Source organism: Ostrinia furnacalis, unplaced genomic scaffold (assembly GCF_004193835.3).
Source record: "Ostrinia furnacalis isolate ACB-3 unplaced genomic scaffold, ASM419383v2 OfSCF0637, whole genome shotgun sequence".
NCBI lineage: Eukaryota > Metazoa > Arthropoda > Insecta > Lepidoptera > Crambidae > Ostrinia > Ostrinia furnacalis.
The window spans coordinates 59,730-84,769 of record NW_021130876.1 but is presented as its reverse complement, the minus strand read 5'-3'; the positions used below and the strand labels follow the sequence as shown (position 1 = coordinate 84,769).

Genomic DNA, 25,040 nt, shown 5'->3' with positions numbered 1-25,040 from the left:
CGCATGAGAGCCCTTTGTCCAGCAATGTTCAGCATTTCGCTGAAATGGACTACATTTTTTCATGTAATAGGTTGTCTATGTCTGCGTATGACAATAGTAAGTGAAGCACGCTTACTTACTCAGTATCCTCTTCATCAAGTTATTTAGTCTCTTCAAAATGTAACTATCTACAATAATAATCTATACTTCTATACTAATATTATAAATGCGAAAGTAACTCTGTCTGTCTGTCTGTCTTGCTTTCACGCCTAAACCACTGAACCGATTTTGATGAAAGGATGGTGCCAGGGTCTGGACCAAGTGCTGCCCAGAATCAACCCATAGTGCATTTTGTTCCTCAGGCCAATACTAATGTGTAAACCGAAGTGCACTGAAATCTATCCCTGGAGTTAAGAGAAAAAAAGAGTTTTGTTTTGAATTATTTACATACAAAATATCATCGATGAACACGTACTATGCATAAGATTTCGCGATTTTGGCATTAAATAACACTCGATATGTTGAAATTAACCATACTGCATCCGTACACTTTACTTTAGTGCGACTTAGACATTATTTATAAGCGATCTAGCGCTGTTGCAGTAGTTTGGTTAGTTGACAGAAATCATTATTTCCAAAATGAAGCAAGAAGTTTTAGTTCTCTATCCTTGCGAAAAATCAATTTATCAATGTAATACAATCGATTATTGAAGTTATTGTAAGCTAAAACTTCTTGCTTCATTTTGGAAATAAAATGATTTCTGAACTAACCAAACTACTGCAACAGCGCTAGATCGCTTATAAAGAATGTCTAATTCGCACTAAAGTAAGGTGTACGGCTGCAGTATGGTTTAGTTCAACATATCGAGTGTTGTTTAATACCAAAATCGCGAAATCTTATGCGTAGTACGTATACATCGATGATATTTTGAATGTAAATAATTCAAAACAACTCTTTTTTTCTCTTAACTCCAGGGATAGATTTCAGTGCGCTTCGGTTTACACATTAGTATTGGTCTGAGAAACAAAATGCACTATGGTTTTATTCTGGGCAGCACTTGGTCCAACTTCCATACATGGATTGGCACTGTCCTTTGTCATAGAGATAGTATGAGTCCCGGGAAAGGACATAGGATAGTTTTTATCCCGGTTTTTGAAACGGGGATTCACGCGATAAAGTTTTTGTGTGACAGGCAAAATTCCACGCGGGCGAAGCCGCGGGCGGAAAGCTAGTAACACATAAAAGTGTCCACCGCACATCATTCTTTCAAGTTATCCATATAATTGTCGTCATCCATAAAATATCCTGTCACACATTTGCCTTGAAACGTATCAAAGTGCCGACGCATGACAAATTATTCCTATTGTTTATAATTTATAATAATGTCATATGTATTTATGTCTGATGAGGTCGCAGCTGATTGACATCTCAAAGGGCTGGGCGAGGCCCCATGGGTGTTCTTAAGTCAAGGAATTAAGGTACAAAATCGGACAGCTTTTAAATTGTGCTTCTGTGGGCTCAAAGGTATTGCAGGGTGTCTGTAAGTCGATGAAATAATGTAGGCAGACGACAGCACATTGGGCTATAATATTTTCATTGTAAATTCGCCCATAATACAAATACAGGAAGGCGCTAGATACAGGCCGCTACCAACCGGTCATTATGGAAATCATTGGGGGAGACCTAAGTTCAGCTGGGAACGTCCTGTGGCTGAAATGATGATAATGATGATGATGATTACTAAAGAGACCCCCAGTGTTTAGCTTATTGTGCTGTCGCCTTTACAGTCAGTGTCAAATAGTTTGTTGTGACACCCAAAGTCTATACTAATATTACAAATGCGAAAGTAACTCTGTCTGTCTTGCTTTCACGCCTAAACCACTGAAGCGATTTTGATGAAATTTGGCATAGAGATAGTTTGAGTCCCGGGAAAGGACATAGGATAGTTTTAAGTTTTTATCCCGGTTTATGAAACAGGGGCGGGCGCGATAAAGTTTTTCTGTGACAGACAAAATTCCACACGTGGGAAGCCACGGGCGGAAAGCTAGTACAATAATAAATTGGAAACGTCGCTTTCCGCTGTCTGTCCTTATGTATGCTTATACAGGGTGGCCCAGAAGAAAGTTCACTTTTGAAAATTCAAGGAAACGAAAACTGTACATTATAATAAATATTAATTCAGAATAAAGATTAATTAGCTAAAATACCTATCTAAAGGTCATTTATTAACACGGAAACAAATAAACTGTTTTTCAATGTAAATCAAAATTCATAATATTAAAATTAAAACGCGGAACGTAATCTTGGTAATTTAATTTTATTACAGACCGTTAAAATGCATCAGTCTATGACTAATTTTGTTTTTTATTTTTGTCTGGAAGTTACTAAAATCATGATTCACTAGTTTTTGTTCAACTTTTTTCATTGTTAGTAAACTTTATTGAAAAAAGTAAAAATAATATTTCCCGTATTTGCAACATTTTTCTTTACTGCTCCGCTCCTATTGGTTGTAAGATGATTTTATGCCTTCCTCGCTAAATGGGCTATTCAGCACAACAATTATTCAGGGCTCATCAGCTCCCTGAAAAAGAAGCCTATACGCCAATGTAGAAGTTTTCAGATGAAGCGAAAGCTAAATTCCATGGTCTGACTATCACTTTCAGGCCAAAAGCTTCTAGTTCCAGTGGGCAGTGGGCTGAGTGTGAGTGTACATCAAATGAGCGCGTTTAAAAAATGTATGAAAATTTTAGTTATTGAACGTTTCCCGCCAGGGGCGCTGTACAATCCGTCATACATTTAATGTCATTTTTTGAAGCGCTCACTAGTGAGCGCGTTTTATGAAAACTCACACTCAGCCCTTTGTGGTTAAAAAGCGAATAAATGCATAGCAATGTTGGCGGGAATAATTCCCACCTGAGGGTAAATAAACATGATTATTAATAGGCTATCAAACAGATCTGTAAACGGTGCGCACGCGTCATTTATATTCGATACGCGCGCACGTAATGATTGAGCAATTATAGTAAACGCGCTACTTATTTTAATTTGTATTTTGATGTATGAGTTATTCTAATAGACTGGGACAGAATGGATTATAGAGTTTTAATTGATGGTGTTGTGGTGATTACAGAGATAAAATGCATCTAAATGACTGACTGACTGACATAGTGATCTTTTAACGCACAGCCCAAATACTGAAACTCCACCCCTAAGGGGGTAAAACGGGATTTGAGAACGGGATCCATGCGTACGAAGTCGCGGGCGGCCGCTAGTTTAGTGTGAAAATTTAGAGTAGGTAAAGAAAATTAGTAGAGTCTATGTATAATGATATACATATCTAATAGAATACCTCATAGTATTATCTTAGCTACTTCGAATTAGCCGTCACACTTAGGTATATTTATAAATTGTAACCGACTTGGCTGATCTTTTTAGGTAAGTATAATCCAAGGTAAAAGTCGAGCAATTGGATGATAAACATTTGGCCCCAGCAGCACTCGAACCTAAACCTTTGGAACCCATAGGCTTTGGACAATCCACTAAGTCACGCGACCATCATTGAGTCACTGTTTCCGATGCAAATTAAATCAGACAATAAGAACAGTCTTCGAGTTCCTTTATACATAGTTGTTATGTCCATGTTATGGTCCTGACTTATTATCATGTGGGCAGATCCTTCATCAATGACAACCGTCAGTCACGGCATGTCATCGCCACAATGACTCTTGATGGGTCAATTTGCTTCCGTACATTGCAAGCGATAATCATTAATCTGATCATGGATATAAGTCGTTCACACCTACGCGTATGCAAATATTGTCTAGTGTTTATTACATTCAAGGAGATTCCTGTGGTATGATGATGATGATTCATCTGACCGATTTCGGTCATGGCGACATTGATGGCGACCACTTCAACTCTTAGGCTATGTCACCGTGACTGTTAAACGGTGACATAGCCGTGGCTATGCTCACGTGACATTGGCAAACGTGGAAACACAGTAGCCATAGAGGAGAAGAAGAAGAAGAAGAAGACATAGCCGTGACAGTACATTATAAAAAAATTTCTCTTTACACTTATTTAAAGAGACTAGCAGTGCCCGCGACTGCGTACGCGTAAAAATAGTTTGAATAATATTTCCCGTTTAGCAACATTTTTCTCCGTTCCTATTGGCTGTAGGATGATGTTAAATGGCCTAAAACCTTCCGCGATAAATGGGCTAGCCAACTCAAAAACTATTTTTCAAATCGGACCAGTAGTTCATGAGATTAGCGCGTTCAACTAAACAAACCCACACTTTATAAATAAAAAACATTTATTAAAACCTAAATACAGCAACAAATTGGTCTAGTTACAAAGATCAAAGTCTGATTTTATTGGAAAAACCTTTGATCTCGTTAAATAACTAAACGTTTGGCATTCCGTTGAAATAAAAACCGATGGCATTAACTTTATCAGCAGACGGCTCGTGTTTCAAACAATTAGTGAAATGGCGGTCTAAAGTCCGCGTTTTTATTACCTTGGTACAGTCCACTTCGATTATGATTCAGACTTTCCATTTTAGAGGTTAAAGCGCGGAGGAATAAGAGTTTTCCTTATCCTAAATACTTGACTTGACGCGCTACGTAGGTATACGTTCATCATCATCATCATCATTTGGACGAGCACTGCTGAACATAGGCCTCCCCCAATGATTTCCATAATGACCGGTTGGTAGAGGCCTCCCATCTAGCGCCTGCTACCTTTATGAGGTCGGTATACGTTCGTTTCAGCCAAATGACGTCCACTGCTGGACAAAGACCTCTCTCAAGGAATTTCATAACGACCGGTCCTGCGCCGCCTTCATCCAGGCACCTCCCGCGATCCTCACTAGATCGTCTGTCCACCTGGTGGGGGCCTGCCCACACTACGTCTTCCAGCCCGTGTTTGCCACTCAAGAACTTTTCTCCCCCAACGGCCATCAGCTCTACGTAGGTACTAAGAGTTCAAATAAGGAATGATATGAAATTCTGGTGGTGGTGATGTTTCTGAAACTAGCGTGGTAGTTCAACATGTCGAAAAGAAAAGAAAAACAAAACACTACCGAAAAGAGAGCATTCACGGCTATTTTACGACTAAAAGACGATACATGAGCAATAATGAGCATAATTATCCAGCAGACTGTACCACTGGCGACAAGCCACTACCTAAATATTTGCACAAAAAACACCGCATTTAAGACTACTGTACCATACAGTTAGCAGGCCAATAAAAAGTTACGACGAAGACAATGTAACGGCACTTTTTGGACAAAAGCGGAGATAATTTTCTGCTTTGTTATAAGACTTTTTCAGTTGATTTTGTTTTTTGAAATTTAGCATCGCATCAGAGTTTTAAATAACATCTCATCATCATCATCATCTCAGCCATAGGACGTCCACTGCAGTCTGAACATAGGCTTCCCCCAATGCTTTCCATGTTGCCCGGTTGGTAGCGGCTTGCGTCCAGCGCCTTCCTCCGTCCACCTTGTGGGTGGACGTCCCACGCTGCGTTTTCCAGTAGGTACGCGGCCTCCACTCCAGAACCTTGCTGCCCCACTTGAGGCAAGGGAAGGGTGACATTGACATTAATTGTGACGTGACAAAACATTTGACGTTACAAAAACACCCTCCCGTGACGCTTCAAAACCTCAGGCACTGACTAGACATCTATGGTACTAAATCCCACGCTATTACTCTACGTATTAGGTAAAATTGTAATCCTTTTGCAGAATAATTCCTAAGAATATTTAGAAGTTAACTTGCTAGTTGCCGTGGACACTAAATCTCATTATCAGCAGCGAGTTAAACTGGTTGATAACTTGATAAGTGATAAGCGGGCAGCATCTGCATATCCCATGTTTAAATTAAGATTTCAAGGCGATTCCAAGTAAGAATGCGTCTTGTAAATGTTTACAGTCAGCTTAAACTGTTAACTGCAAAGTTGCGACTCTAGTTTTCTGACACTAGCTGCGACTTCGCACGCGTGAAAATTGTTTGAATAAAATTTCCCGTGTTTGCAACATCTGGGGGCACGGCAGTGCCCCCACCAAGTCGAGCAAAAAAGCGGCACGGCCGTACCATCCTTTTCTCGAAGCAATTCAGGCCATTTTCGACCGCCTGTAACTTCGTTGTGGATAAAACTAGAAGGCTGAATTTTCATTAGCTATGCAGGCATTGTAAAGACACGGTATATTTAAAATTTCATTCAATTTGAACCAGTAGTTTAAGAATTATAACGGGTCAAAGTTACTTAATTTTGTCACTCACTGACTGACTCACTGACTCACTGACTCACTCACTGACTCACCGATCATCAAAACTCTAAGGCACTTCTAGCAGACCTAGAAGCTTCAAATTTGGAATATAAGTAGTGTTTGGTGTATGAATCAAGGAAAAACTAAAATATTTGGGGGCACGGTAGTGCAACCGCCAAGTCGAGTAAAATTTTTCAATTTCGGTCCAGTTTTCTAGATACATAACTGCTGTCTACAAAATACAAAAAGAAATGAGATCCCATCAAAAACAATACTTGTCAAAAAAACCAAGTCTCGCAACTCAGTTGTTCTACGGTAAAAAGTTGTGAGATCCATGTAATACCAAGTCCAGGCCAGGAAATCTTTAACGTTTTACATAAATATATTGACTTGGCCATCGCATGAAAACACGTGTAAATTAAATTATTTAGTGCGATGGCCAAGTCAATAATTTATGTAAAACGTTAAAGATTTCCTGGCCTGGACTTGGTATTACATGGATCTCACAACTTTTTACCGTAGAACAACTGAGTTGCGAGACTTGGTTTTTTTGACAAGTATTGTTTTTGATGGGATTTTTCTTTACTGCTCCGCTCGTATTGGCTGTAGGTTATAGCCTAAAGCCTTCCTCGATAAATGGGCTATCCAACACTCTTTTTAAAATCGGATCTGTAGTTCTTGAGATTAGCGCGTTTAAGCAAACAAACTCTTCAGCTTTATAATTGTAGTACCTAATAGACTAGAATATGCGACAATCCTTAGACGACCGACCTCTCTTAGATGTAAAGATTTTAAATACCAAGTTTGTAGTTAAAATCATAGGCCCGGTTTCTAAAATGAGAATTCTGAAGCTCTAGCTGAGCAAGCTCATCTTCTACTTAAGGATGAATTTAATATGAAAAGTTGTACTTACCTACTTGATTAGAACTAATAGAAGATAAACCCGCTCAAGCTAAAACTCTCAATTTAGGAACCGGGCCATAGACAATAAATGAAAGGAAATCAAGTTTTGACCCAGTCGGTATCTGAAATTTATTGTCTGGTCTCCAGCGCGTGTTTTACACAATCAACAAACAACACAGTCATGTCAACATTCAACATTTTTCAATTTTTTTAAATATTGACCTGGCTCACACTGTTACTGGGGTAAGTGATTTCTGGGTCTGAGGCTAAAAAACTAAAATATAACTTTTAATAATAAAAATTGACACAATTTAGGCTTGATCTTCGAATATTTCCTGAGCCGTGTCTTACGACATCCACGGGAAGAATGGGACTTACATGGGAATGTAGAGATACGTATCTTAATCAGAACTCAATAGGTATTCCCAAATTACTAAAGCAGTATTCTTATAATGCGACCTTCGAGTTAGACTCAACAAAATACTTCCAAGAATCTTTGACATCGTGATACCACCATAATGACGTCGTCTGTTTACTGAAGTACAGTCAAGTTCATTGTCTATCTTTTTAGGGTTCCGGAGTCCTGACAAGGAACCCCTATAGTTTCGTTATGTCCGTCTGTCTGTCTGTCCGAGGTTTTGCTTGGAAACTATTGGCACTAGAGAGATGTAATTTTGTGGAGGTATGTATATTAATCACGCCGACAAAACGGTAAAATAAAATTATAAAAAAAAATTTTTTTTAGGGTGCTTGCTTCTGAAATATATGTATTGTGGTAACGACGGACATCTACGGAACCCTACACTGTGCGTGACACGACACGCACTTAGCCAATTTTTGACTGTTACTATGGCATTTTAATAGTTGTGATAGGTATAAATAAGGTTTTAATTAATTAGGCTGAACCATTTAAGAACCTAGTAAGGGACACTTTTTCAGATTTTCGTTTTTTGTCATAAATCACCTTAGAATTAAGGTCTCCACAGGATGTGAAGACAGAAATCGCTCTATTACATTTAACACCGGAGAAACGCGTTGCTAAAAACCTAGTAAGTCCAATTCAAATCTGCAAAAACCATTATCCAAACCTAGCAAGTTACAATGACCATTTAAAACCTAGTAAGTGCATGGACTTACTAGGTTTCAAAATGGTCAATGTGACTTACTAGAGGTAAAATGCTACTGTAATTTAAATATTATTTCGAGTTCTGTTGGCTGACACTCGATAACCATATCAAAATCTGGGGACTACATGAGTACTGATTCTTATTCGATTTTGATTTTGATTTTTACGAGACACATTTGTCAAAAAAATAATTTTTAGTGTTAGTAAAGAGCATAAAACTTGCAATTTTTAACTAAATATATTCTTTTATTCCATAAAGTATACTTTAGTAACTAATCTTTAATATAAACATCGGAAGTTATCCAAATCTTTAAGCATCTTAGCAGGGCAAATGAAAATGCGTTTTTTCGCTCTCCTGTAAAATTTGCTCCGCTGCACTTACTAGGTTCTTAAATGGTTCAGCCGTGCACTTACTAGGTTCTTAAATGGTTCAGCCGTGCACTTACTAGGTTCTTAAATGGTTCAGCCGTGCACTTACTAGGTTCTTAAATGGTTCAGCCGAATTTATTGTGATTTGTGAAAAAGAGGCTGACAATAGTGAATTTCTTGCGCTGCTTCTTCTCAGCACTGGCCCATCTATTGTCCCGAAGCAGTGCAGTGGTAGGGTTAATACTGGGACGTATAAGAGTGCTTTTTAAAAGCCGACTTGCTTACTTTACTTATGAGTTTTTAGGAGCTATTTTACAGCTACAACAATTTGTCTAATGTGCATTCCCACCTCTCGTTCTCATCGTTGCAACTCCTGTGTAGCCAGGATCTACAGCTTGACCGCCTTAAACCCAACCAGTGAAGGTCAAGTTTGTCGTGAAAATTTAACTGTCATTGGACCCGCAATGAAATGTCTAGTGCTGACGACTTTTCTCGAAATAAGAGCATCGATAAAAAAGTTTGCCATAACGGAAAAAAATAAACTAGTAAGTCGCGGACACAGTTAGGTAATAGGTCTAGTATGCCGGCAGGGTAAGGTGATTTTGAGACGGTCAAAGGTCAGTGAAACTTCAGACATAATAATAATGTCAATCTCACCCCTCCCGTGCCGCTCCCATATTTCAGGCACTAAGTTAGCGCTGGACCTATAGTTAGTTAATTTGTCGACTGACTGACATATCAACGCACAGCCTAAACGGCTAAACGTAGTAGGCACTTGAAATTTGGAAGGGACGTAGCTCCCACGGAAACGGGATTAGTGGGAAAAACCTTTTGTATGAAAAATCTAAACCGCTTAAGTTAGACGCTTGAAATTTGGCATGCAGGTACCTTAGTAAACTTAAAGCTTAGTTAACCACAGGATATTGCAAAATTCCCACGGGAACGGGAGTTAGCGGGAAAAAAACATTTGTATGAAAAAATCTAAACCGCGTAAGATAGATGAAGGGGGTAAAACGGGATCCACGCGTACGAAGTCGCGGGCGGCCGCTAGTTATCTATAACAATCTTATTCTTATCCATCAATGATATTGATACTTCAATAGTAATAATAACTTCCGATTAAATTGTAGTTAAAGTATCTGTTTATTTAATTATACAGTTCATCGAAGCTCACCTCGAAGATAACTTATCAATTAATAAATTGTATTTATACAATTATGTCACCCAACACTCAGAACTGGTCTTAAGTGATAAATTGAAGCCACTATGTAATATTATTATGATTTATTATGTATTGACAACACGTGCTATGTCGCTGGTAGGTATATGGTTAGAGTCGGATCCTCTTAACTGGAAGATCCGGGTTCAATTCGCAGGCTAGACACGCAAATTAGAAAATCAGGCCACGCAAATAAAAAAATCAATTTGTGTTATTTCAATTACCAGTTTGTTTTATATCTGGATATGACGGAAAACCATATTTTTATCGACAATGAGGAAGCTCTTGGCCTGCATCTCATCTGCATCATTGTAGGTCAAATAGAGGTTTCAAATTCAAATGTTCTTTATAGCTATACAGGTTGGAAAGAATAAGTGATATCACTCGATTATTTCTAAACAGTTTTTACTATTGTGTGGCTGTACTAAATGTATGGAATCTGGAAACATTGAATTTTCGGATAGATCAAGTTTATTCTGTAATCTATTTTGGATACCGTTTGATAGAGCTCATGAAGCACATTCAGAATCAGTAACAAGTTTTTTGATGTCTTGTATAGTTTGGAAATAATCGACCACCCTGTGTAGGTTACCGCTCAATACTCTACTATCCGATGAAAAAACCGACATTTCAACCTCCAAAGAATGCCAATATCGCTAATGGCGCTCATTGCCGTATTTCATTACCGTTGATTGCAGCAGTTTGTATGAGATCATCTTTGGTCCACAATTCATGCAATTGACGATAATCTGTGACCGGCGATCAGCTGATCGGATGACCGAAGGCGCACAAATAGTTGGCTGAATTGACTCAATGTCATGGCCAGCAATTAAAAACTACAAAGGAGTCTTTATGCTTTTATTTGAAAAAAAAATGGTACTGGCAGCAAAGAATTTGTACCTAAGCTAAAACACGATGCGGGCTATTTTCAGGAGGCCAGTATTTTAACTTAAAGGTTTTATTCCTCATTGTCAATTAACTTTGATTATTATAAGAGACAAATTAAAGGACTGTTCAATTTTAAATGAAAAATAAACGCAAACCACGAAAGCAAAAAAAAAAATGAAAAATAATTCTTAAAAATGTGAAAAATAAATAGGTAATAAAGTAGAGCTGGTGCAAGCCTAAACTTTTTTTTGGGTTGTGCGTTGCAATTTGTCGAGTAAAAACGGGGAAACGTTTATGTAGTATAGGTAAGTAAGGAAAGAAAGAAAACGGTTGAAAGGATCGGACGGAGAGAAGAAAGTGCAGATCGGAGAGTGGGGTAAGGTGAACCCTAAAATTTTTGGAAGCACTAGGACATACGAATGGCACAGGCAAAAAGAATGTTGTGGCATCCTACATTTTAAACTTTTTGCAACAAAAATGTGTATTACTATCAACTGTACCTCTACCTACTTAGGGGGTCATCATAATCGCTCAGATTTTCCCCATTAATGATCAACAACCGTTTATCAAGAATGTAATTAAAAACTTGAACTTAATTACATATTTCAACTCCAATGAATGCGATAGTAAAACCAATGTTTACGCTTAATATTATTATAGTGAGGATATTATTAATAGCTTGTAAAATTATGTCATCGGCTCGTGTCGTGGCCTTCACATTGCGGTTTCACTGTTAGGGCGCCGATAGGAGTTATGTCATTTAAGTATTTTCATTGTTTTGTTTTGGTTTATTAATACGAATTATGTTATTTATTTATTTTGTCAAAGCCTCAGTTAGAACTTAACATAAAACAATAGCGTTAGGCTGAGTTGCACCACTATATTTTAACCGTTAATAACCGTTGCTTTTTGTATGGAATTTGCCAGATTTTTGACGTTTGTCAAAGTTAGAGTACTTTATGGTGCAACTCAGCCTGATTATTGTTTATTGCTGCTATATTCTTATTATTCTTTAATATGTATGTATTAATTTACTATTTATTTTCATTTATAATCGATTCTCCTCTTAAGCTTCAATAAAAATTACCATAAAGCCGATGATCTAAAACTTTACGATCGCGTAATTTATGTGTCCTTGAACATTATTATGTGACGTTGTGACGCCTAATATTATGTCATGATGTCACTGTGACTGTGACATGACAAACGACGCTCTAATGAGCACTTGTAAATGCCAACACTGGTATAACAAATCGTTACAAATCTCCAATTGGAAACGAAGTGGTTTGTTTACTGGTTTAATTTGTCGTTAACTGACTTGTCATTTGGAGAAAAATTTATTATCTGTTTGTCTTGTTTTGTATTGTACAAAAAAAGTGATGTCATACTTTTATTTCTTCAATTTGCACTCCTGACAGGCTATTATTTTCATTAATGTTACGCTATTACTGATTTTATGATAGTTTTAATTTTAAAAACAAGAAATGGAACATCTAGCTAAATGCTTACGTCAGTAAAAATACAGAAAATAAAAGTGTCTAAAAAAATTTATATGGTCGGCCATTAGCCTTAAAAACAGCTGTTTATTCCTAATTCAATTTCTACGACTAAATTTTGAATGAGCAATCAAAAACAAGCGCAAACGTACTTTAAAGTCCGATAACCCTTTTTAAATTCTAATCTATGGTCACTTCACACTCACCATTTAGGTATTTGTTTGCCAAATAAGCTATTGTTTATAGCAAATCGGGCTCTGGCGACAAAAGGCAATGCCTTAAGAATAAACAAGTACCTACCTACCTAATGTTCGGTTTCGCGGAGAACGAAGTTAACTCAAATTGGAGAGAAAAGTAACTTTGAATTTTTGACTTTGTTTAAAAAAGAGAGAACATACAAACTGTTCGTATTATTTATTATTTAAAACAATCGAAAAAAGTCCCGCAAAATGCCAAAACGGTATAAAAAAATGCTCGCAAAACAAAGTTTATTTAATAAACTACATGAGTTAACCTTAATTTACAAAGACTTTATTGCTATTTAAATTGCAGCAAGTAGAGTAAATAAATACCACTTAAATACATTTAAATCTTGTGTTTTTAGTATAAAAATAAATGAGATGGCTTTAGGCACTGGTCCAAAGCCGTAAACTCGTTGAAAAGTTTATCCACAGATTTATAAAACGCAAATTCGCGCCAATGGGGACATTGACTCACTGAATGAAAATAAAAAATATTTTATTTTGCGCATGAAGTGAAATTAATAATTGTCATATTGTTGGCTCACTGAATGAATACAAAAAATAATTAGGCAAGTTAGGTAATTTTTTGCGCGTGAAGTAAATAAATTGTTACATGCGGGACGGTAACAACTTTGGTGTATTTTTGAGAACAACCAAAATAAATAAGCTATTTTGGTGCATGGAATCCTCAATTGAATTCTATTTTCGTTTGTTGACGGAATTTTCTACTTGCATTAGTTGCATCACGCATTCCGTATTTTTTCTTGCGAAGTTTTTTTGTAGAGTCACGTTATTATGATGCCATAAGGACTTTACTTGCGTTATCTTTTATTTATTTATAAGGACATTTTTACCGCTGCTCCAATTAAATGCTTAACTACTGTGATAATTAAAACACATGCGCTGCTTGCAATTCAAACAAAATAAATCTGGGGCTTTCACCTAGAAGCTACTTATACCTAGAAGTAGGTAGTATTGAATTACTAAGAGTATACAATTTTGATAATAAAATAATTTCTATTAATTAGTTAGAATAACCTTTTTAACGATGTAATTGAATACTCCTTGTTGACTTGTTTTTTAACCTTCTGATAATATTAATTTAGTGGCTAAATGAAGAAACTTGACGTGTCGGACTGGCTGACTCGTGATCCGAGGAACGCGGGTTCGATCCCCCGCTTGACTATTGTGGTGTGGTGAACGCACTCGTAACTCTAGCATTTTAACTTACCACGAGGGGTTAACGGGGTTATTAAATGATTATTATTATTTAATCTAAACTAATATTTAAATGCGAAAGTAACTGTCTGTCTGTCTTGCTTTCACGACTTAACCACTAAACAGATTTTGATGAAATTTGGCATAGAGATAGTTTGAGTCCCGGGAAAGGACATAGGATAGTTTTTATCCCGGTTTTTGAAACAGGGACGCGCGCGTTAAAATTTTTCTGTGACAGACAAAATTGAACGTGGGCGAAGCCGTGGGCGGAAAGCCAATAAAAGTATATCAGACAGACTTTAAGGGTTTATTTTATAGAATCTACGTGACTATAGGTGGCGCTACAACCATTCATTTATGTGATCTCAGTACGTTTATGGCATTATTTGCTCATACAATTTCGCACCTCGTGTATAAAGATACGCGGTTGTACAGGATACCTGCTAATTGGATGCTCAAGTATAATGTAAACTGACTGAATCAGCTACCGATTTGTTTGAAGTTCAAATACAGTCAGCGTCAAATAGTTTGTGACACCCAGAGTGACCAAAAATGTACAACCTTATTCCAATAGGCTAGTTTCCTTAAAAAAATTTTTTAGTCCGTTAATTTTAATATAAAAAAATATTGGACACGTATATTTTTAATTGTCAATCAGTTATAGTGCGTTGAAGTTTCGCGTGACGTCACAAAGTACTGCACTTTTACGCACTGACGTCACGGGCCTTTTCTTTAGAACTTTGGCACGCTTTATCTCTGTACATTTTCATTAGTTTTAAAGAGTGAAAAATACGTGTCGAGTAGTTTTTGATAAGCTAAATGACGGATTAATTAAAGCTCTTGCTTTTTTACCCAGGAAACATCCCTATTGTGACAAAGACGTGTGGCGAACTTTTTGGCTACTTTGGATGTCATGAACTATTGACGCTGACTGTACCTACCTAATTCGTGGACATTCAAAATGCAATGTTTGAGAAGTAATTCGGGATTTTTGGAGTTTGTTTATTGTTGCCAAAAAGGTTATTAAAATTTAAGGTTGTAGGTAATTTCCAAAAAATACGTACGGATTACGGTCTTTGAGGATAATTTCATATTTGCTTAATATTGCCTCGTTTTGATCATTGAGGACATCCAAAGAAGTACTCAACCAACTTAACTTTAAAAGGGTAACTGTCAACAAACTGCTGGTCAGAATCAGCTACCGATATTTTGTTTGCGGTGCGGTTTAATAAGTAGGGACTTAAAATACGCTACATCACTCTTTGAGAATTAGTAAGTACATACTTAGAATTTCTCAGTATTTTTGGACGGTTGCTGTTTGTTTACTTACTTGATTAGTCATTGTGCAAGCCAAATAAGTATTAATGTTCGCAAAATTAGTCATAGTCTTTTCGCGTAGGATGTAGGAGTACAATGACATTTGCCATTCTTAATCAAAATAAAAAAAAGCCTCTTAACTAATTCATAGCTTCTATATTGTATTTTCTTTTTACTCGACTACGGAGAAGCGAAAAGGAAAGTTTAAGATTAGTACAGTCCGTGACACTCAAGTAGCCAAAAAGTTCGCAACACGTTTTGTTATCGCTATCGTTATATTATAAGGGCTATCGTTTTTATACTTAACAGTTGGCACCCCTGGCAATTGACAGGACCTTACTCTACAGTGGCGCCATCTTGATGAGTGCAAATGCGATAGTCCTCCTACCACTTTAGCGCTCACCAGTTGGTGCCAATGTCTTCGCTACTAGCAAGTGACAGGACCTTACTCTACAGTGGCTCTAACTGGTGAGCGCTAAAACGATAGCCCTCAATGTGTCATGAACTATTTGAAGCTGACTGTACCTATGTCATGGAATATCAGGTTGATTCAAGCCTGCAATCAAGCTTAGCGACATTTAAGTAAATTAATAACATCTTTTTATCTTTTTTCAAGGCAACCACATATCATCGCGGGTGTCGGATTCTCTCCAGGAATCAGTTCCCGTGGGAAGAAAATAAACCGCACTCATGCGCAGTTCAAACTGCATTCCGTAATATTAACAGGTAAGTCATACAAATTAATTAAAGTTTAACAATTATTAAAATAACTATAATAACAACTTCGCGCTTATTTCTGTTCGTTGCCAACAAATTGATGAAAATACTATTCATTTCTCATACATTATTTCAGCCATAGATACGGCCATCGCTGAAAATAGGCCTCCCCAATGATTTCCTCTCTACCAGTTTAGTTCAGTTTAGTTTAAGTACCTACCAGTATTCACTGTATTGAAAATTTAATGCATGTCAATATCATCTATTTATATTAGCTCTATGGAATGGACTTAGCCCGATGGCCGTGACACGGTAATACTATCTATACAGTATTCCAACTCAGCCATATTTTTTAAATAAATGTCAACAGCCCCGCGGTACGTCACGGTATGACAACATGCGATAGGGCTGCTCACCTATAGTACCCATTCAAATTACATCTGTCTACTTAGAATTTCTATCTAGTTTTGGATTGTAATTTTTTTTTTATCAGACAAACAAAATACTTTGTAAATGGAATAGGATAAAAATGCGTGTTGTTTTGTGATTAGTAGATTTAATTTAAAAAAATATGCTAAAATAATTTTGAATCTACTAATCATAATGAGTACTTAATGACCTGTTACTTTAATTTCAGGCTGGCGAAGTCGTGGGCCAAAGCTGGTTTTATACAATATAATTTTCATTTCAAACCCAACTGACTGAAAATGTCAATTTGTGACAGTTAATGACTAGTTTTTGACAAATTTGATCGTTTAAGACGGTCAGTCAAATTCAATCACCTTAGTCACTTTCAACACTAGGCCATCGATGTCCGTTCGGCACATTCGCGACACCCCTAACTTTTGGATCTCAACCACGTCCCGTGATTTGAAATTCGAAGGAAAACTCGCGTTTCGTCGGTTTATATGAAGTCACAATACTGTATGATATTATTACCGTGGCCGTGAAAAACATATTACGTATTTAAAAATATGTAAACACTTTGTAGTTATTAAAAAAAACCTTAAGAAGTAAAAGAAACTTATACTAGGTACGATGAATGAATGAATAAATAAATGTAGAAAGATTCTAAAATTATACGATACGTTCATTTTCATGATTCCGGAAATAGCTCGAGCTCATTATCACTGTAACATCGGCCTTCTACGGGATTCGAACCCGAAACTACAGCTCTGTTACTTCACACGGTAGTCGTTTTGTATCTCCAGAAGTACGCAAGCAAAACGCCATGAATTTATTAAGTACTTTAATAATGTAGTAAACCTTTGGATCTATTTTGATAAAATATTTACACAATGTAACTGCGGTGTTAAATATTATTATGTTAACCAAACTTAATAACATTATACTGTTTTATTACACCGCATTCTACTGTTAGAATGTCAGATGCCAGCGTCAGAACGTCATTCTGACGTCACTCGCGTCATACCTGCCAGCAACATAATGGTGCTTATTCACTGGGTGCTTTAGCGTGAATAATGTGCATAATTAAGCGAGCATTACAGATGTTACAGTACATACAAACGATACAATTATAGTCCACTAATGAACGTTAGCCTCCTCTTCCTTCCAAGCTAGGGGTATCCATCTATACCAAAAATTTAAGACTACCCAATCTGGTGAAAATGAGTGAATACTCTATGCTGTCCAATCCAGTCCGCCTGGCTAGCTACCACCACCCTACTTAGGTCTGTTGCCATAACAACAATGTTTATTTATTTATTGAGCATTCATACAGCGATACAAAGTGCTAACATAGAAAGTGTTAACAATATTGTTGTGTTCTGACAGTTAGAGGTAAGTTAGATAGTTCTTCTGTAGTTGAGGATTCGCTCACTTAGTTTTCACCCTATGCCTAATGATCCCTTTCCATCAGGTGAAATTCAGTCCAAGAGCTTCCTCGTTGTGGATAAAACAATCCAGCAGTGGCAACATTAAATCTTACCTTGCATTGTTACGTTACAGGTGAATGATTAAGGTAAGTGAGCACCTTTATCAAAGGTGGTCATGCCTAAATATTATGCGCGCCGTGAGCTTTTGTCGTTTGGCCTCAGTGGTCACTTTTCGCGTGAGATCATTCGAAATAAGGGTCTGTCCACTGAGACATCCCGGTTTTTGCAGGAACTATTATTTGTCTTTATTACCCGTTTAGTAGTACACGTGTTTTGATATTAACGTTCACATGAACATCCCGTTTGTCGCAGTGTCCCGCAAAATACCGATTCAATCGAGTGATCACTGATTCAACTGGAATAAAAAAAATTTATGTTCACATGACAGTCAGTTTTGCGACTCCAGCTAAACAGGGAACGAGCCTTTACGAGACGATCGTACAATCAAACGATAAATTACGAGCGAATAACTTTGGAATCTTTGTGAAGAAGCCTTTTGATTGCAAAAACGTTAATGTTAAATATTACTGAGACAGTTTGACCTTTGACTCAGACGATTTTAACGTAGGTTTTGTATCGTAACTTATCTCATTCTTATACAAATTATTTTACAGTTTTGTTCATAAAAAATGTTAGATACTATTGCTACTAAATCAGCAGGCCCCCCACTAGATGGACCGACGATCTGGTGAAGGTCGCGGGAAGAACATCTGGATGCAGGCACCGCAGGACCGGTGGTTGTGGAAATCCTTGGGGGAGGCCTTTGTCCAGCAGTGGACGTCATTTGGCTGAAAAGAACCAACGATTTTTCCTTCGCTACGCCCACATCCAAAATGGCCACACGTGGAATCACATAATCAAACCAATATTTGATCAACGCGAGCGAGCCTGATGTATCGTACTACTTGACATTGATTGACTTGAAAGTCTATTTTTGGACGTTGCTATGGATGTAACTATTTTTGTGTTAGAGATAAAATTCATGATTAGTGGTAAACTGGCTGTAATAACAACTGTTATATTTTTTGCGTTAACTCTACCACTGTTTCAGGACATTAACATGGGCCAATGCTAAAAAGAAGCAACGCAATTGAGTGTATTCCGCGACTGTTACATAAAAAGTACTACAACATCTGTGTAGGTATATTTCGCAAAATAAATATTTGAGTCAGTACAGTGCTATGTTTCGTTGTCTCTTTCGTTCCTTATGGTATATTGAAGAGTAGGAGTATATTAAGGGGGTAACATGTAACAAATTAGTTAATGATCCCCTACCTTTATTTGTCTGTATAGCCTTGTATATAAAAAAATGGGAGAATATTACTTATTAGCCGAATGGAAAAATGAATCTTAAAACTCAATTCTAACTCAGGCATACCAATAAATTGTTGTAACTTTGAAATTTTATTCTTAAAGTGAATTAAGTGGGCTTAGTGGGAGTTTAAAACCTACTCGTAATACGAGTATGTATATGACTGCGTAAAAAATGACACAGCGGATACTTTCAAGAACTAAAATCTTCCTAGATTTTTTGACGCACACGCTAATATCGACTGCGTTCAATGCAAACTCGCACTAACCACACTGAACACGAATCTATGTAGTGTCGGTATCCACTAATTATACACAGATAAAAAGAAAAGATTGTGTTCATATTAATTAACTAGCTGTGCCCGCGACTTCGTCCGCGTGGACTAATGACTTTGGGTAGGCACTTTTAATAATTTAGTCTAATTATTTTACAAAGGCCTATGTTCAGCAGTGGACGTCCTATGGCTGAAATGATGATGATGATGATGATGATGATGATTTTACAAATAGCTTTTGCCCGCGACTTCGTCCGTGTAGAAGTCGAAAAAGTTCTCATAGGATTTTTAAATGGTTTTTAACGTTATTATCTAAATGTTTGAATACTATTTGATCGTTTAAACACAGTGAATGATTCAATTACATAAAATTTTAATGATACTTTTCACGGCTTCGCTCTCATGAATGTTAACGACCGTCAAAAGCACGTCGATAGATGGCGGTCACTAATTTAGACTTTGATTTGCTCGTTTAAACACAGTGAATTATTCAATTACATAAAATATCTATAATGACTAAATTTTAAATATTATGAACAGTTCTATAAATGTAATATTTAGTTCCTAATTAGGACTAATGATACGTTTCACGGCTTCGCTCTCATGAATGTTTACGACCGTCAAAAGCACGTCGATAGATGGCGTTTTTAAGGATATTTCTCACCTCTTAACTATTTATTGAAATTTAGTTTGTCACATATCGTCATAAATTGTAGCCTATATATTAGCCTGGGTTATAAATAATAATACTGTAAAGTTTCAACAAAATCCGTTTATTAGTTTTTGCGTGAAAGAGGAACAAACATCCAGACATCCAGACAAAAAGGTTACAGTGAGCCAACCATAAAAGATAGACATATGCTGTAGCGGACTTTTTTGTAGAACTTTTAAAGGGGAAAATCCTATCATACATAATTTATGCGAAACTTTAACCGTTTACGCAGCGTCAGCTCTCAAAAGGAAAAAAATCACTGATTTGAAACATTCTTCATTGGTGCTCCGCTCCTAGTGGTCTTAGCGTGATGATATATAGCCTAAAGCCTTCAGGGATTAACGGACTATCCAACACAAAAAGAATTTTTCAAATTGGTCCAGTAGTTCCTGAGATTAGCGCGTTCAACCAAATAAACAAACTGTGATTAATAAATTGCGCCACTACAAACCGTACCAACAGATGGCGCTGTTACGATCTTACTATGGCAAACTCCACCGCGCATACAATCCTGCATCGCGGTGACGAAGTTTTTTACCCTGCCCAGTATATATAGACAAACCAAGATTGTGTAAATTAAATGCTCTAACTCCTTATGGTGGTTGAGCGTCATGTTCCACAACTTCAGCTTTATAATATTAGTATAGAGTATAGATAGTTACTTGTTCGAAGCCTCCGTACATTACAGATAGCTATAATTTTAGTAAATTACGAGATATTTATAGCGCCATATTTTACTAAAAATTATGGCTCACAGTGACTGTTTGCAACTGATATTATTGAATAGGTTCTATAAAAAGGAAATAAATAAATGTGTATGTTGTTTCTGTATGTTCGAACCTTGAACTTAAGCGGGTTAAATTAAAATAATCATAAAGTTGCCGAATGTCATACTTTCAATTTTAGGATGTAGGCATTAAGTTCTCCTTGCAAAATTAATGCAAAAAATCGTACATTCCAGAAGAAGTCCAGACATTTTAGGAACACAATGAAATAATAAATTCCACTGCAGAGCATTTGAATACCAAAATAAACTATTTCTTTTGAAGTTCAAATCTTTTTTAGCCAGCTTTTGTGTCTCTCTGACCGAAACTTAAGCGACGACGAAGTCGCGGGTAAAAACTATATTTCCCATACATAAACCTTCATAATAAAATGCTTTAAAATTGCTAAAAAAAAAGCTTTCATACGGATATTCAATTCTGCAAAAGTATTTTGTCTCGGTACAGTGTGTTTACCATGAGCTTACGTTAGGGCTTACCATTAAGTACCATTACCATAACACAAAAAAACATAACTCTCCTTCATCCTTCGGGCAGTCGGTTAAAAACAAGCACGTGTGCAGCTGGCTAAAGACTAGCATTATAGCGGCTGCAGCCTTCTGATGTATGATGAATGATCGGTAAATATATCGATCGACGTACTGAATCATTGTCGTCAGCCGTCGCTAACTAAAACGGCCTCGTGCTACATTTGTATTGTTTTCATGATATTTAATTAAATCATTTTATAAAATATGTAATATTTAAAATAAGTCGGTTGTGTACGGATTCGAGAGCAAAGCTAATTATAAAAATTAGCTTTGCTCTCGAATTCTTCCGTTTAGATGTATCATAAAAATAATTATGTTTTATTTTATTCTATTAGCATATTAAGTAAGTTAGTAAAGTATCATCAAAATCCGTCCAATAGATTTTGCGTAAAAATAACAACAGATTTTCTTGTTTATAATGATGAATAACTTTTAGTTTAGTTTATTAAGCAATTTCTTTCTATCAAATTATTGAAGTAGACAGCGTTTTTAAATACGTAAATAAAATTCAAAACGTTTATTTGCTAAAAACACTGTAATACAGGGTGACTATTTCGTAGTAGTACCTACCTACCTTCTACGAAACACGCTTTTTAAAACGCCTACTACGAAATACGGTTTTTTAAAAACCTGTAAAATCTCTTTTTAAAAGCCTATTTGCAGAAATAAATGACTAACTAAAATCTTCGTAAGCTATCCTTAATATGAGAAAATAACGTCAGTAAAAATGCGCGATTCCAAATGAGCGAACAGCAAAATAAAAATCAACGCGATTGTATTGTTTTGATAATATACGACTCTGATGTCACGTCGCAAGTTCGACACGTTGCAGGTTCTAGTGAAATCGGACTCCTTGTAAAATTAACTGAGTATTAATATTAATAATGGTAACCATGGTCAGTGATAGTACAGATTATTGTGTGACTCTACATTGTATTGTACCTATTTATTAATTTGCAATATTAAATCTGAGATCATTGTTGTTGAAGGAAGATTTATTACATATTTTAATATAACAAGTGTGATTTAGCTCTTTTTATTTAATTAAATTCATGTAGAGTAGATCACACCAAGCGAGAACTGGTATCACGGTGTGATCTCTTAGGCTGAGTTGTACTACCTAACTTTGACCGTAACTAAATATAACGTTCGTTTCAGACAAATGACGTCCACTGCTGGACTAAGGTCTCCCCCCAAGGTTTTTCACAATGAACGGTCCTGCGCTGCCCGCGTGCAGGCTCCTCCCGCGAGCTTTACCAGATCGTCGGTCCACCTAATAGGAGGCCTGCCCACGCTACGTCTTCCAGCCCGTGGTCGCCACTCGAGAACTTTTCTGCCCCACGGCCATCGTCTCTACGAGCTATGTATCTATGTGACGTTTCTTATAGTTAAAGTAAGATGGTGCAACCCAGCCTTAGACTCGTTGTCGTTGTCATGATGCCAGTTCAAAAAGTTCTAAAACTTCAGTTAAAAAGCCCTACCTAACTAAGACTTAGAGCTTTTTAAGCAATACTTACCTAGCACTCTACCATTGCCTACTGTAGGTAGTGCTAAGAAATCCATGGTATAAATGAGTCTTCATAGTGGTCGTCTTTTTTACCCGACTGCGCCAGAAGGAGGGTTATGTTTTCAATACTAAAGGTGGTGTGTCCTTGATGGAAGTCCTTCATAGTTCATATACTGTATCTACTTGTTATTCTCCCCGAGATGTTTGACTTTCTTAGTGCAATAGTAATAAAGAGGTATGAATCACAGTGCCTTTAACTAAATAAGCAGGTGCAACAGTAAAACTTATATTTAGACACACAAACAAATGCCTGAGTCAATACATCAGCTGCGACACAATAAATTACTTCAAATGCGTCGTTTTGTTCGAAACTGGTTTAAGTATTGTGAAGCTTTTGTTTTTTTATGCCAACGGCCGATTGCTTTTAGCATTCTTTAAATATCTAATGCTAATTCTCGTTTAGAATGGTAAAAATCTTTTCTAGACATTCGGTCGTCTAGAAAAATGTTTTTAAACATCTTTAGTATATTGGTAGAATGTGGTCATGGATGTTGACTGTGTCTTGTCCATCATATCAAAATGTCACGAGTGCCTTTGAAGCTAAGTTTATGATTATATCATGACTATTATGAGCACTTCATGAAACTTTGTACGTTTTTGTGAAAAATAAACAATAATTTTGAAACACTGAATATTTAAATACCACAACAAACTTGAACTTTGAACTCTAAATTCATATTTATAAACAACTTGACGGAAAAATATTTGCTTACATAAGAATTTTAACAGAAAATACATAATTTCAATACTACCTTGAATTGTACACGAGTCAAGTGACACAAGTCATCACTCCAGTATTTTAGTGATTCACTTGCAATCAAATCGAGGTTTTGCTTGATATTATGATAATGATGATGATGTAATGATAAAATAATGCCAAAGTATATTGTGGACTAGCTTTTGCTCGCGGCTTCACCCGCGTGAAATTGAGTTACACATATCGTCATAAATTATAGCCTTATAAACAATAATACTGTAAAGTTTCAACAAAATCCGTTCAGTAGTTTTTGCGTGAAAGAGTAACAAACATCCAGACATCCAAACTTTCGCATTTATAAATTAGTAGGATGGTTAAGTATGAAATAAGTACCTAAGTATCGTCATGGAAGGCCTTTGTCCAGCAGTGGACGTCATTTGGCTGAAACGAACGAAGTATGAAATACGTGAAGGAAGTTTACTACGTTCATATCGTGTGGGTCGTAAAATCTGAGGTCAACCCTGGTGATAAACATAATGACACCATTAGTGACAAGACGCAAATCGAACGATGGTTTAAAATCTTAAAATTCTCTTCAAACTGAGGATTGATTTTCCATTGCTTCAGAGGAACTGGATCAGTCCAGTTGGGAGTAAGTTCTATCAGACTTCGAACTGAGACAGTCCAACTCACTAGGTACTCATTGATTGGCCGTTCGTTCGTTTCAGCCAAATGTCATCCACAGCTGGACAAAGGCCTCCTTCAAGGAATGCCACAACGACCGGTCTTGCACCGCCCGCATCCAGGCACCTCCCGCGACCCTCACCAGACCGTCGGTCTACCTGTCCACATTACGTCATGTCCGTATTCGGTCCGGCATGGATTGGTCATTGACGAACATTATCTACTACGCACATCGCACATCTAAATAAAATTATGTTTTTCAGAAATAAAATTATGACTACGGCATAAAATTCTGAAATCCATATAAATATCTGAACACGTGGACAAAACACCAGAAACAACATAAAATGGATCGTCGTGTCCCAAAATAACAAACAATAAATCCGACACTAAAGGTGCCAAATATGTTACGCGGTCGCTAGAACCACGGACAGTCAGCGTCCCCCAAAGTGGCCACAAAGTTGGCAATACAACCTTATTCCAATTGTAACAAAGACGTGTTGCGAACTTATTGGCCACTTTGGGTGTCACGAACTATTTGACGCCGACTGTACGTCGTTTTAGACTATCACTCGTGCATAAATATTTATGGGTTAACTCATAATTTTGCAGTTAACACACTGAAATAATTATCTCCTATCTCCGGGGTTTAGACTCTACACATAAGAACCGGCGACTTTGCGACTCCTATCTCTTTTATCACTAGGTAAACATGTAAAAGCGCTTTTTAAAAGCTAATTTTCAGAAAATAATTAACTTTTATTCACATTAAAATAAGCATCAATTAGATAAAGTAACATTTGTGGCAGTTTTGTTTCAGAAATCGTTTCGCACTTGC

The 25,040-nt window shown here is 36.8% G+C and overlaps 1 protein-coding gene across 1 annotated transcript in view; it reads right to left on the bottom strand.

The window, feature by feature from the left end:
- Swim (Secreted Wg-interacting molecule) overlaps positions 1-25,040 on the bottom strand; it is a 74,977-nt gene that overhangs the window by 11,701 nt on the left and 38,236 nt on the right. The window lies entirely within an intron of this gene.